Genomic DNA, 14,958 nt, shown 5'->3' on the forward strand with positions numbered 1-14,958 from the left:
GTTGCAAAACTCAAAATCCACTACAAAAGTGTCACAAACGAGACAGGAGGCAGACAGGATGGACCGTATGTGAGTTTTATTAGCAGAATGCTCCGAACCAGACGGGAATATCAGAGTGAGAACGAGTATGGACCAATATCAATACAACGGAACGATCTCTGATCACAGTAAGTGGAAGTGGAATCACCGAAGGAGGACTGAAGGCAGAAGAAGATTGGCCGATCTTTGAGGGTTCTCAGAAGATTCGCGGATTCTCAGGCGAGTGTTGAGATAGAGTCTGTAAGCCATGTAATGACGAGATCAGACGGAGACTGAAGGTTGAGAGTGGGTATATAAGGGTGAGCAGTGATGAAGGATAGCAGGTGACGGTGATGAGGATGAAGAGATGCAGGTGATGACAATTAATATTCAGGGGATGACGAGCGAGTGGGTGGAGGGAGTGATGATGATGGTGGTGGAATCCTGACAGTACCCCCTCCTCCCGAGGCGGCTCTTGACGCTTGAGAAGAGGGGCATTGGCGACGGCGAGGCCTACCACGACCTCTGGGGGCAGGACGATCAGGATGGTCTGCATGAAACTGGGTGAGGAGGGTTGGGTCCAGAATGTCTTCGCGGGGTACCCATGAGCGTTCCTCGGGGCCATAATCCTCCCAGTCGACTAGATATTCCAGCCGGGGGCCTCGTCGCCGCGAATCCATGATGTTGCGGACACGGTAGATAGGCTCCTCTTCTACTGGAACGGGAGGAGGAGGTAAGTCCCTAGGTCCTGGATCTGAGGGAGGAGAAGTGACAGGATCAATGAAGGGTTTTAACAAGGAGACGTGAAATGAGGGTGAAAACTTGTAATGAGGTGGGAGGTTGAGCCTGTAAGTGACTTCATTCAGCTGCCTCTGCACGGTAAATGGTCCGATGTATCGGGGACTCAGCTTACGGCAGGGCAGGCGAAGGCGGATGTCTCGGGTTGAAAGCCACACCTTCTGACCCGGTTGGTACTGGGGAGGGTCTGTCCGTCGACGATCGGCTTGGGTCTTGTGCCTTCGCACTGCCTGTTGGAGGTGAACGTGAGCTGAGTCCCATACCCTCTCGCTCTGATGGAACCAATAGTCAACGGCTGGAACCTCCGAGGGCTCCCCAGACCAAGGGAATAGAGGAGGTTGAAAACCCAGGATACATTGAAAAGGAGTGAGCCCGGTGGTGGATTGCCTGAGAGAATTCTGGGCGTATTCAGCCCAGGGGAGGTAGCGGCTCCAGCTGTCCTGGTACTGGTGGCAATATGACCTGAGGTACCGTCCTATCTCCTGGATCTTCCGCTCAGTCTGGCCGTTCGTCTGAGGGTGGTATCCTGAGGATAGACTAACAGTTACCCCAAGTAGTCGGAAGAAGGCTTGCCATACCCGAGATATGAACTGCGGACCTCTATCTGATACTATATCTTCGGGAATTCCAAAATTTCTGAAAACATGGTGGAACAAAGCCTCCGCGGTCTCAAAGGCGGTAGGGAGTCCAGGTAAGGGGATCAGCTTGCAAGCCTTCGAGAACCGATCCACTGCTACTAGAATACAGGTGAAGTTGTTAGATTTAGGAAGGTCAGTCATGAAGTCTACACCTAAATGAGACCATGGACGACGGGGTATAGGAAGAGGTACGAGTTTACCCTCCGGGAGTTTTCTGGGAGTATTAGAGATGGCGCAGACTGAGCACCCTTGGACAAACCGGGAGACATCTTGGGAGATGGATGGCCACCAGTACCGTTGACTGAGGAGCGAGAGGGTACGCCTGCTACCTGGATGACCAGAGCCCGGAGCTGTATGAGCAGAGTCCAGAAGGGCGGTGCGGAATTGTTGAGGTACAAAGGTGAGCCCCTCTGGACCTCCCGGCGGAGCGGGATGGAGACGGTTTTCCTGGGATATCTGATCGTCTATGTCCCAGAGGATTGGACAGGCGAACACGGCTGGAGGGAGAATGGGTTCAGGGCGGTACTCCTCAGACGAGGAATGATGGAGGCGAGAGAGAGCGTCAGCTCTTCCATTCTTACAGCCGGGTCGGAAGGTAACAACGAAATCAAAACGGGTGAAGAAGAGAGCCCAGCGGGCCTGACGAGGATTGAGCCGCTTGGCTTCTTTGAGGTATTCCAGATTACGATGATCGGTGATTACTTGAAATTGGTGATTGGCTCCCTCCAGCCAATGCCTCCACTCTTCCAAGGCAAGCTTGATTGCAAGCAGTTCCCGATTTCCGATGTCATAGTTTCGCTCCGCCGGGGACAGCTTCTTGGAGAAGAAGGCACATGGATGGAGTCTGGAAGGTTCACCCTGCCGCTGGGAGAGGACTGCTCCTACTCCAGTAGAAGACGCATCAACCTCGACGACAAATGGCAGATCTGGATCAGGATGGGCGAGGACGGGAGCGGTTGAAAAGGCGTCTTTTAATTGTTGGAAGGCTTGGATGGCTTCGGGGGAGAAGGATAGAGACTTGGTCTGGCCCTTCAAAGAGGAGGTCAGAGGAGCACTGATAATGCTGTAGTTATGGATGAATCTCCTGTAAAAGTTGGCAAATCCGAGGAATCTTTGAAGCTCTTTCACTGTAGTGGGCTGCGGCCAGTTCTGGATGGAATCCACCTTCCTCTGGTCCATTTGCACACCATGCTGATTTATGATATAGCCCAAAAACTGTACCGACGTGGTGTGAAATTCACATTTCTCCAATTTCAGGAATAAGTGATGGGCTCTCAATTTCTGCAGGACCAGAGTGACATGGCGTCTGTGTTCAGGAAGTGATGATGAATAGATGAGGATATCATCCAAGTAGACTACAACAAATCTATTGAGGTACTCTCGGAACACTTCATTCATATAATTCTGAAAGACTGCAGGGGCGTTGGATAGGCCGAACGGCATTACCCTGTACTCATAGTGGCCGGAAGGGGTGACGAAAGCAGTCTTCCACTTGTCACCCCGACGGATACGGATTAAGTTGTATGCACTGCGCAGATCCAACTTGGAGAATATACGGGCCCCACGTAGTTGTTCCAGGGCTGCTGGGACCAGAGGAAGGGGGTAGCGAAATTTGACCGTTTGGGAGTTGAGATGGCGGTAATCAATACACGGTCGCAAGCCTCCATCCTTCTTAGCCACGAAAAAGAAGCTGGAAGCGGCAGGTGAAACCGATGGTCGGATGAACTGCTGCTGAAGGGCTTCTTTCACATACTCCTCCATGGCCTTCTGTTCCGGGATGGAGAGAGGGTAGATACGGCCTTTAGGTAGAGTGGCTCCAGGTAGCAGGTCGATGGCGCAGTCCCATGGCCGATGGGGTGGTAACTTGGTCGCCAACTGCTTGCTGAACACATCCTGGAACCCCCTGTACTCAGCAGGAATCTCCACTTGATGCTGGACTTCTGGACTCTCAACTGAAGTCGAACAGACTGGGAGTTTGGGTTTGAGCACGGAGGACGAAGAAGAGGGAGAAGATAGGGCTTTCTTCTTGACTGGAGCTAGACAGGTATGTGTACAGTTTTCTCCCCAACGAAGAACCTCCCCGGATTTCCAGTCAATGGTGGGCTGATGTTGGATCAACCAGGGGCGTCCCAGGATGAGCTCAGCAGTAGACTCCTCCAGCACCAAGAATGAGATCTCTTCTGTGTGTAAACAGCCAATGCGGAGCGTTAATGTGGGAGAGACATGACTGATTCGACCTCGACCCAGCGGCTTTCCTTGGATGGTTTGAACTCTGAGCTCTTGAAGGCTGCGGTGCTTGCGGACGTTCAGTTTTTGGAGGAGCTGGGTTGAAACGAAGTTCCCCGCTGAACCGGAGTCGAGAAGGGCTTGCGCTGAGACACAGATATGCGGGGTTAGTAGATGAACCATGGTACGATTTAAAGATTCCACTTTAGGAGGGATCTGAATGGAGCTTACCGCAGAACGTTGAGGTCGAACAGGACAGGAGCAGATGAGGTGATTGTCGCTCCCGCAGTACAGACAGAGGTGAAGCTGGATACGACGCTGGCGCTCAGAAGGAGTGAGATGGGTGGAGTCCACTTGCATGGGCTCAGGTGCTGGAGGAGAAGCAATGGGAATCGAGGACGGAGGACTGACAGCGGTAGACGGATTGTCACAGGCAGATAAGCGTTGTGAAACTCGAATGGTCTTCTGAATGAGGTTCTCAATTCCCATGGAGTCATCATAAACAACCAATAGCTGACGGATGTTCGGATTCAGGCCGTGGCGGAAAGCGGTAATCAGGGCCGACTCGTTCCAGCCACAGGATGCCGCCAGGGTGCGAAACTGGAGGGCATACGTACTGACAGAGGAGTTTCCTTGACGGAGATTGTAAAGCTGATCGTGAATTGAGAGATCTGAAACAGCCTGGCCAAAGACTTCCTTAAAATGAGACATGAAACCTGACAGGGACTTTAACACTGGGGAGTCTGAATTCCAAAGAGATTGTGCCCACTGGAGAGCTCTGCCAGAGAGTAGAGAAATAATAAAGGCCACCCGGGCGGAATCATCGGTAAACTGATGCGCTTGCATTTGGAAATATAGTGAAACCTGAAGCAAAAAAACGCTGCAATCCTCCTCCTCACCACTGAACGGCGCTGGTCGGGCCATGGGACTCGCAGAGGCAGCCGGCGAAGTAGCGGGTGTTTGCGGAAGTTGATGTTGGCGTGCTGAGTGAAGGATTGCTTCAGGGATGGCGGAAGGGTTGTCCGGTAAAGAAGAGAAGATTGACTGGCGCACTGCTCGCACTAGTTCGGCAAACGGGTCTTGAGATGGATTTCCCCCAGGCTCCGTAGGATTCTGCATCTTTGGTCTGATCTTCTGTCACAAACGAGACAGGAGGCAGACAGGATGGACCGTATGTGAGTTTTATTAGCAGAATGCTCCGAACCAGACGGGAATATCAGAGTGAGAACGAGTATGGACCAATATCAATACAACGGAACGATCTCTGATCACAGTAAGTGGAAGTGGAATCACCGAAGGAGGACTGAAGGCAGAAGAAGATTGGCCGATCTTTGAGGGTTCTCAGAAGATTCGCGGATTCTCAGGCGAGTGTTGAGATAGAGTCTGTAAGCCATGTAATGACGAGATCAGACGGAGACTGAAGGTTGAGAGTGGGTATATAAGGGTGAGCAGTGATGAAGGATAGCAGGTGACGGTGATGAGGATGAAGAGATGCAGGTGATGACAATTAATATTCAGGGGATGACGAGCGAGTGGGTGGAGGGAGTGATGATGATGGTGGTGGAATCCTGACAAAAAGAAGACATTTTACAGAAATCTAATTTCAAAAAATACAATGACTGACTCATTTGAACTACAACGCATATTTTCCAGGATTTGTGATATCACAAATACAGATGAAAGGGACGAGACCTGGTTGATCTGCACTAGAGAACGCAACGAGTGTTTTCACTATGTCAGAGACACACTAGCTTTCCCAAGGCGTATTAACTTAGAGTGGTTACAATCATCAGGGTTTCAATTTATTTGATTTTGACAATATTTACACTGAATCTTGCAGGCGGCTATGGTATGGTATACACCTTTATTTGATACAGGACCTCTTCTAGCCGTTCATGCCAGACTGGGAAGAAAGGTGTTGTAATAATGTATAATAGGCCTATGTGAAAAAGAATGTGTTTTTTTGAACAACCTAGTAAGAGAGCCTGTTCTAGTACACCCCCAAAACGAAATCAAGACTTTGCAAAAGAGAACAATAGGACCCCTTTAAAAATTATTGTAAGAACATGTTTTCAGTATGTTATCCATTATAGTAGTTTCTGTAGACGTTGAGCTTCAGCAGCAGAGTTCAACAGTCAGGTGCAAAATCAGTCCCTGAGCAACAATAAGCATCTACTATAAAACACATCATCTCCAGTGGAGTGTGTTTTCTAGAAGACAATTCACACACACACCTTCACATTTATCCTCAATCCGCCTCCAGAGTCACACACACTGACTGAAATCATTCAGACATGGCGGATCAAAACTGGAGTGGCTTAAAATGAGCATCCATAGAGAGAAGCTCCTCTCCACTTCATGAAAACAAGGTGTATCTGTCTGTGTTCGCGAGCGGCCAGCAGCGCCCTGGCATTTTCAATGAGAAGCATTTAACTGTAATTCTGTCAAGGTAGTGACAGATTGAAGGTGTTGAGCAGTGCTCTTCAGCCAGCGAGCTGTCGCTCAGCCTCTGTTCACACTCACTTGTTTGCTTTCTTGAATTTGATCCCCTGGTTAGAACAGCAAAATATTTATCAACTGATGGTCATTAAATGTTTAAAGCCTACTAATTTTTATTGTTAATCGCTCTGTTGAGAAGGTTTAATTTGCTACAATTTCAATATTGTAGCACTAGGGTATATAGTTTATGTGGTACTAATGTAATCTAGTGGAACTTCAGAAATAAAATATTTTTTAACAACCTTTGCAAACGGCGCTTTCATGCACCATCCCCCAACTCAAACATCACAAACCTCTTACAGGACTATAAAAGTGAAGGCATGTCCCAACAGGTAAAAGTAGACTGCTTGTAATTAAAGGCATGTTATAAATACTTCTAAATTTAACCTTAGCTTACCTGTCAAGAAGAAACACTACAAGTTTGTTGTATCGATTGATACCCAAACATTACTTTTAATTCTTCCATCTTGTAGAAACGGGTTGGGTTCCATCGGTGTGTATGTTGGATTGTTGGAATTTACAATATGGATCATTAAATAGTGTTATTCTTCATCTTCTTTGTCGTACGTGTGTTTACCTTACAATGTTGACAGAAATCCACTAGACTTCTAGGCAGTGAATAGATGTTTATTCTAGGATTTAAAATATTTGAATACGTTTCATTATCTTGAATATGTGCATGGCAACATTAAATCAGGAGATGACCTCTGCATTATGCAGCACCATGTCTCCATTGAAGGTCATGTTCCACTAGAGCATTGACCCCTAAGCTCGAAAATACCCAGGGATGGATGAAGAATAAACGCTGAAGTGCTCTGAAGTGGCCCGATTTATATTCTGTTGAATATCAATGGAGAGATTGGAAAACAGCATTTGGCACAGGGCACCCTTCAAATCACAGAGAACTGAATCATTTTACAAAAGAGTGGACCAAACTGCCGGTGGAGAGGTTTAGAAATGTCCTCAGTGGCCACAGAAAACACTCCACACCAGTTGTATTGTCTAAAACATGTTCTACCAAATATTCACTGAGACTGTCAATATTTTCTAGGCAATTTAAGGATTTCACAGTGTAACAAGCTAAGCACTTGCAGCCTTTTGCTTTGGTCCACTACAAAAATAAATAAATAAATAAAAAAACTCAAAGATGTAGATGTGTTTGTGTCTTCATGGGAGCAGATTTGGAGAGATAAAACATTATATCACTTGCTGACTAATGGATCATCTGCAGTGAATGGGTGCCTTCAGAATGAAATTCAAATAGCTGATAAAAACATCATAATAATCCACAAGTAATCCACACCACTCCAGTCCATTAGTTAACATATTGTGAAACCAAAAGTTGTGTAAGAAACAAATCCATCATTAAGATATTCTTAAAGGGATTAGCCCATAAATTACTCAACCTCAAGTCATCCTAGGTGTATATGACTTTCTTTTTTCAGGTGTATCCAGTCAGAGTTATATAAAAAAATAGTATTTGATCTTTCGGTTACACTTTATTTCGATAGTCCACTTTAGACATTTTACTGACTATAAGTAACTTTGTAACTACATGTCAACTACATATCAACTAAATCTCAGAAATTTGCAACTACATGTCTACTAACTCTCAGAGTAGACTGTTAGGGTAGGTTTAGGGTTAGTGTTAGGGTAGGTTTAGGCTTAGTTTAAGTTGACAATAAGTTGACAAAGAAAGTGTTAGAAGATATTAAGCAGACAGTCTACTAATACTCTACTAACTGCTAGTTGACATGTAGTTGCAAAGTTACTTACTGCTAGTAAAATGTCTAAAGTGCACTATCAAAATAAAGTGTTACCGATCTTTCAAGCTATTTAATGGCACTCAGTGGGTGTTGCGGTGCATCAGTCCAAAGTTAAATAAAGAGCACCCATTCATAATAAAAATGTCTTGCACAGCTCCAGGGGTGAGCAAAGTCCTCCTGTAGTGAATTGATGCAGTTTTTTAAAGAAAAATAGCCATATTTAAAATGTAATAATCACTTTAATCTAGCTTGTGTTCACTGTTGTAACAGAAGCAGTCCTGGGCATATGATATATGAGGTCGGTTTTGCTCATGCGCCACTCATAAGTGACAAACGCAGAAGTACAGGGGAGAGATCTAAACCAAACAACAGTCACAAAATAAAAGTACAAAATGAGGATTTGTAAAGAAGAATGTCAAAGGATTTTGATATAAGCCAAGAGGAGACTGGTTTTCCTTTGCTAAAGTAAGGAAACTTTGCTTCCATTGCTCCTTTTAACAAACACTGGGTTTCACAAGACTCACTGGCGCATGCGCAACACCATTCTCATATGTCATTTTTGCATGCATTTTTCCTTCCTTATTTAGACTAGATCACATTTTGACTGGAGAGGCAACTATTATGGATTATGGACTCAGAAGAAATGGTTTGAAGTTATAAATTGTAGTAGTATGAATTGAAGTTAGAAAATTGTTCCAAAATATTCCAATACTGTAATGCCAAGATAAGAGAGATTTCTTATCAGCAAGTATCTAGGTAAACAGAAGAATAATATCTTCTCATGGTGCTACAAATAGACAATGTCAGACAAAAACAATTTAAACTGAAACATAAAATAGTAAAATTGTTATAAGTGGGCAGGTCAAGACAGCACACTAATGCTATTTAATGAGTTTGGCTTTTGTTGTTTTTCCAGTGATGGTAGTGACATTCATGCTCAAGCTCTACTTCGAACTTAGATGTTTTGCATGCTGATTTCATTTCACTGTGAATATGTGAAAGCTAATGTTCTTCAAATACTTTGATCTACATTCTCTCATGATATTGTCAGTGTTGTGTAAATGTTTGATATTCATGTCTCATTATAGTCATTGTGTTTTTTGACAATGGCTCCAGCATTAGCAAAGCACACACTAAAAACAGTGCACTGTGTTAAATTACAAATCTGCTTCAAGTTTTCTTTGATCCGCTCATTTTATGAGCCATTCAGGCTAAAGGGCAGCCATGAAAGAATGAGAGACTTCAGCTTTCATACGCTTTATTGATTTCTGTGTAGCACAGAGTAAATCACACGCAGATGTTTGTTACTCCAGTGAGCAGCTAATAAAGGACAATTTACGAGACCCTACAAGCACCGTTACCTTTAGTAGTCATGTGGATGGTCATACTGCATGAAAATATCCTGGAAGAAAGAAATAATTTGTTACATTTGTACAGTGGATTTAGAGTAATAGCCTTAGCAGGTGACCAATACAAAAATGTTGCATTTAGATTAAATAAACCTAATTACAGAATTGCCCTTTAACAATAGTTAATGTTAGTTAAAATTTAAAGTACATTAACAGCCTGTTCTCACTCACTGAGAATTTAAAGCCACTCTGTCAGTCAATAGATGGATGGATGGATGGATTGATAGACAGGGACTCTCCATAGGCATAATGATATTAATACTGTACGGACTGTATTGTCTATCACCCTACACCAACACTACACCTAACCTAACCCTCACAGAAAACTTTGTACATTTTTAGATTAAACAAAAATTACAGAAAATTACTGTCATTACTGAAATATGTCTCCTCATAAACCACTCAGGGCCCGGTTCCCTGATAACGTTCACTCTTAGTGTGCTAAGAAGACCTCGAAAGATATATCTTACCAAAGTTGTTTATGTTCCTAAGTGCATTCCCCGAAGTGTCCCTTAGGAAGCTTCTTAGCACACTGCCTCTTACGTCCGACGCTACATAGGCGCTGTCCCGATTGAGGGTGCTGAATCAGTTGGCATCGATTGCTCAGGAATCGATTTTCCACTTCACGCGAAGGTGCATTACAGCGTAAAGAAAGACAACACATTCTATGCAAATGAAACATTCATCAAATTATTCCAGTGACATTTATTTTAACATAGTTTAAGTTATCAGTAAAATATAGACTATACATTAAATTCTCAAATGGTCAGTAATATTTTCACAAGATATGTTGTGACTGTTAGATGAACCGGGTATCCCTCGCTAATCTTCCGCCCTCCTTATCCCATTGTGCCACTTGTGCCGCTTCTTGACATGGGTTTAACGACTTCTAAAAATTGTGTAATACACTTTTATATTAATGGTAATAATATAAAAGCTGCAGTTATTTCTGTTTAATGCGTTATTGATTGCCATTGGTTAATGTATTCAGTAAAAAGCAACCTATCTACAATGAACAGAGAGAGAGAGAGTTAGATACAGAATATGGTGGGGAAGCAACGTAAAAATGGGACCAAGCTTTTAGTCAGAGGAACTTGAAGATTTGCTGGACCTTGCCACCAGTTCAGAGATCACACACCTATGGTCCACTATAACCTGCACGTTTATGGCCACGTATCCCTTTCATGATATGTACGCCTGATCAATCACTGATGAATTGGCGATAGGGACGAGTGTGCCATCCACCAGGATGTAATCACTGGCATGGCGCAGAAGGGCGTTGGTGACAGTGTGGACGCTCCTCAAAACTGAGGTTTTGCTTAGGCCATAGCCCTCTCCCATGACATCGATGAAGCTCCCTGTATAGGAAAAAAAACGTAGCACTGCAAGCAGCTGGACTTCAGGTCTGAGAAGGTCCAGCAGCTCCATAATGAGTTTTCTTGGGAGACATTTTTTTTAAACATAGCCACATCAGGCAAAATGAAAAAAAGGGCTTAAGTTTTGCCGAATATAAAAACTGACATGGACTAAACAGCTCCACGGCCGGCGCCGTCTATGATTCAATACAAGGACACGTTGGATCGCTGCCATAGTTGGTCACTTACTGGACACCGCCATCCTTACCCATTTATAGATCTTAGTCATTTAGAGCCAAATCGTTTGCTAGATTTTAATTATCAAAAGAGATTGCCAATTTAAATGCTTTAATGACATTACGAAATAGCCTAGGCTAATTACCACCATATTAGTTCTGATACCACATAAAGTCAACTTCATAAATAGGCCTGTATCCATTGCATAAATATTATATTATATTAATATTATGAGTCTTAAAATGTCGGCAATATAAAATCATTGTTGTCATACCATAGTTTGACTTGTACTGCGCTGATTTCTAAAGACTGCTGCACAGTGGCGGTGACTAGCGTCTTGAGCTCACATAACGCTAAGAGAGAGCTTACGAATAGGTTAAGAACTTCTTAGCGATAAGAACATTTTGGGGAACAGGGCCCAGATCGTTGCGCGCACACACAACAGTTCTTTATGGCTCTCGAATCAAATCTGATGTTTTTTTGTTTGTTTTTTGTATTACTCCGCTTGCAGCATTTTTCATTTTGCAGAGTGTCGTGGACGAGACCTGCCTCACCTCGGCCAGACTTTTGCTGCTGGCTCGGATGTCTCAATAGTAGTTTAACATAAAATATAATTTGTTTTGGGTAAATCTAAAAGACAATCTTTGGTCTCACTAATTTGTTTTTCCAGAGCAAATACAGGTGCTTCTCAATAAATAACAATGTCATGGAAAAAGTTCATTTATTTCAGTAATTCAACTCAAATTGTGAAACTTGTTTATTAAATAACTGCTCCGGGTGTGTGCTCACAGTGTGTGTGTGTGTGTTCACTGCTCTGTGTGTGTGCATTTCGGATGGGATAAATGCAGAGCACAAATTCTGAGTATGGGTCACCATACTTGGCTGAATATCACTTCACTTCACTCACTTAAATAAATTCAGTGCAGTTTAGTTTAAGTCTGTCTTTGGTTCTTATCATTGTGACGAATTAGGCTCACATTTAACAAAAACCCACCAAATCACAATCTCAGGAAATTAGAACACTTCATTAATGATTTTTTGGCCTTCTGGAAAGTAGTTTTGTTTACTGTACATTTACTCAATACTTGGTAGGGGCTCCTTTTGCTTTAATCACCACCTCATTTTGGCGTGGCATGGAGGTGATCAGTTTGTGGCACTGCTGAGGTGGTATGGAAGCACAGGTTTCTTTGACAGGGGCCCTTTAGCTCATCTGCATTGCTTGGTCTCTTGTTTCTCATTTTCCTCTTGACAATAGCCCATAGATTCTCTGTGGGGTTCAGGTCTGGTGAGTTTGCTGGCCAGTCAAGCACACCAACACCATGGTCATTTAACCAACTTTTGGTGCTTTTGACAGTGTGGACAGGTGCCAAATCCTGCTGAAAAATGAAATCAGCATCTTCTAAAAGCTGGTCAGCAGAAGGAACCATGAAGTGTTCCAAAAATTCTTGGTAAACGGGTGCAGTGACTTTGGTTTCCAAAAAAAAACACAATGGACCAACACCATCATGACATTGCACCCCAAATCATTACAGGCTGTGGAAACTTAACACTGGACTTCAAGAAACTTGGGCTATGAGCTTCTCCACCCTTCCTCCAGACTCCAGGCCCTTGGTTTCCAAATGAAAAACAAAACTTGCTCTCGTCTGAAAAGAGGACTTTGTCCAGTTCTTCTTCTCCTTAGCCCAGGTAAGACGCCTCAGGAGGAGCTTAACAAGAGGAATACGACAACTGTAGCCAAATTCCTTGACAAATCTGTGTCTTGTGGCTCTTGATGCCTTGACCCCAGCCTCAGTCCATTCCTTGTAAAGTTCACTCAAATTCTTAAATTGATTTTGCTTGACAAACCTCATTAGGCTGCTGTTCTCTCGGATGGTTGTGCTAGAGGTCTATTATTTCAAAAGCTGGATCCGGACCCGTGTAGATCCGAGAAATGCATACCCGGACCCGTCTATTATTTGAAATCTGGACCCGAACCCGCCGGGAAGACACAGACCAGACTGGACCGCTTGTCACATATTCCCAGTGTTGTAGTCGAGACCAGCTCATTCGAGTCCGAGTCCAGATCGAGTCCAGAGAGGGTCGAGTCCGAGTCAAGACCGAGTTCAGAAAGGGTCGAGTCTGAGTCAAGACCGAGTTCAGAAAGGGTCGAGTCCGAGTCAAGACCGAGTCCAGAGAGGGTCGAGTCCGAGTCAAGACCGAGTTCAGAAAGGGTCGAGTCCGAGTCAAGACCGAGACCAGAGAGATTGGGTCTTTGACAAGACCTAAAGAAATCTTCAAGAGTATGTAAAATGTTTGGTGGAAACAATAAAGGGTAAAAGGGCCACATAGTATGTGGTGTAAAGGTAATTTTATTAGTATTATGAATTGTAACTTGTCAATATTAAGTGCTCATTTTCACATAACATCGTTGTACCACTATACACATCCATATAACCTTTCTAGTACAAGTAACATTACTGTACCACTATACCTGTAAATGTTCAACTGTAACAGCTTTTACATAACTTTTAACCCTGAAGCTTAACTAATGACTGCTAATATCCTTACAATGTCTTGGATTATGTGCACTTTAGATGTTGTGAAGATTACAGATGGGCATAATTACTTTTCAAAAAAATAAGTGAGGAGACCATCCTGCTACCCAACCAAGCACGATGTGGTCTCATGATCAATCCACCCCAACTAAAAACACTCTCTACTGGTGCAGAGGAAGCGGGGACTGACAACAGTTACCATTTTATCACTTTCTGTAACAGCAACGGATAATCTAATGCTAATTTCCCTGGATGGTGCGTTTTAATGCAGGGTAAAATACACACTAGTCCAAGTTTTTTTTTTTTTTTTGTTACGGAGGGCATACACACAAGAGCCAACTGACTGTCCAGGAAAATTTCATGCAAAAGTGTGTATGTGCCAGGGGAAGAAAGCTGGATGAAATGCCATATAAGTTCAATGCATTCTGTCAGATTTGTTTTTGGGGGGAGATGATTAGTGTTGAGACAGTCAGTCTGTGTCTGTATTCATTATATAAGTTTATAAAACGATATTAGTTTTTTTTTCTGTGACCATTTTGTCCTACTTTGTAACAATAACACAGTTGAGAGAAATAATGTAAGCAATGTGGCTTTCTGGAAAGCGGGAGGCAGGAGGGTAACTTAAGGCCGGTGACACACTGGCTGCGTGGCTTCTCTGCTGCGTGCCAGAAAGGTGGTGGCTGCTTCGCGTTTTCTGTGTCTTTACACACCAGAAGCGTGCCTGCACGCGGCGCTTGGCGCACTGCTGCTGCTGTAGGAAACATAGAGGGAGGCCGCCGAAAAACCAGGCTCTTGTCTTCATGACAACAATATCAATTATTTTTATTTTTTTTACATACCTACTGATAGGACACCGTCAACAGTATTGACGGCACAATAGAGTATGTTTGACAGGTGCAATATTTTAAAATCGTTCGTTATTAATTTATTTTTTTAATTACATTTATATCTGAATTTATGCCAACCTATAGACTTTCAAATATCAAAATGTCATGAATTATGTATTTGTGTACAAAATGACATATAAACATATTTTACTTTTTTGCCTGGAAACGCTTCCAACATGCACGCGTGTCGCGTGAAAAATAGGCGTCGGTTCTATTTCTAGCATGCACGGGTTTTCCGCACGTCTCACGCAGGCAGTCTGCAAGCTCTAACCTGTTAACATGGGAGCCGAATTAAAAACAGACACGCCACGCAGCTGAGACGCTTGCGCCACACATCCAGTGTGTCACTGGCCTAACGTCTCACGACAAAAGAAAATCACCAGTCATTGGATGTCTCAAACATACATCAATTTAAATAAACATTAACATAAAGTAATAATCATGAAATATTTTGTTTGGGACTCGAGTGGACTCGGGCATAAGTCCGATTCCTAATATGTTCGAGTCCGAGTCAATACCGAGTCAAAATGCACACGAGTCCATGACAAGACCGAGACCATTAAAATACGGTCTCGAGACCGAGTCCAAGAC

General features: G+C 43.7%; 1 protein-coding gene across 3 annotated transcripts in view; it reads left to right on the plus strand.

Annotated features, from left to right (window-relative positions):
- LOC113084639 (astrotactin-2-like) overlaps nucleotides 1–14,958 on the plus strand; it is a 479,964-nt gene that overhangs the window by 95,662 nt on the left and 369,344 nt on the right. The gene's annotated exons all lie outside the window — the stretch shown is intronic.

Source organism: Carassius auratus, chromosome 5, assembly GCF_003368295.1.
Source record: "Carassius auratus strain Wakin chromosome 5, ASM336829v1, whole genome shotgun sequence".
In the NCBI taxonomy this organism is placed as follows: Eukaryota; Metazoa; Chordata; class Actinopteri; order Cypriniformes; family Cyprinidae; genus Carassius; species Carassius auratus.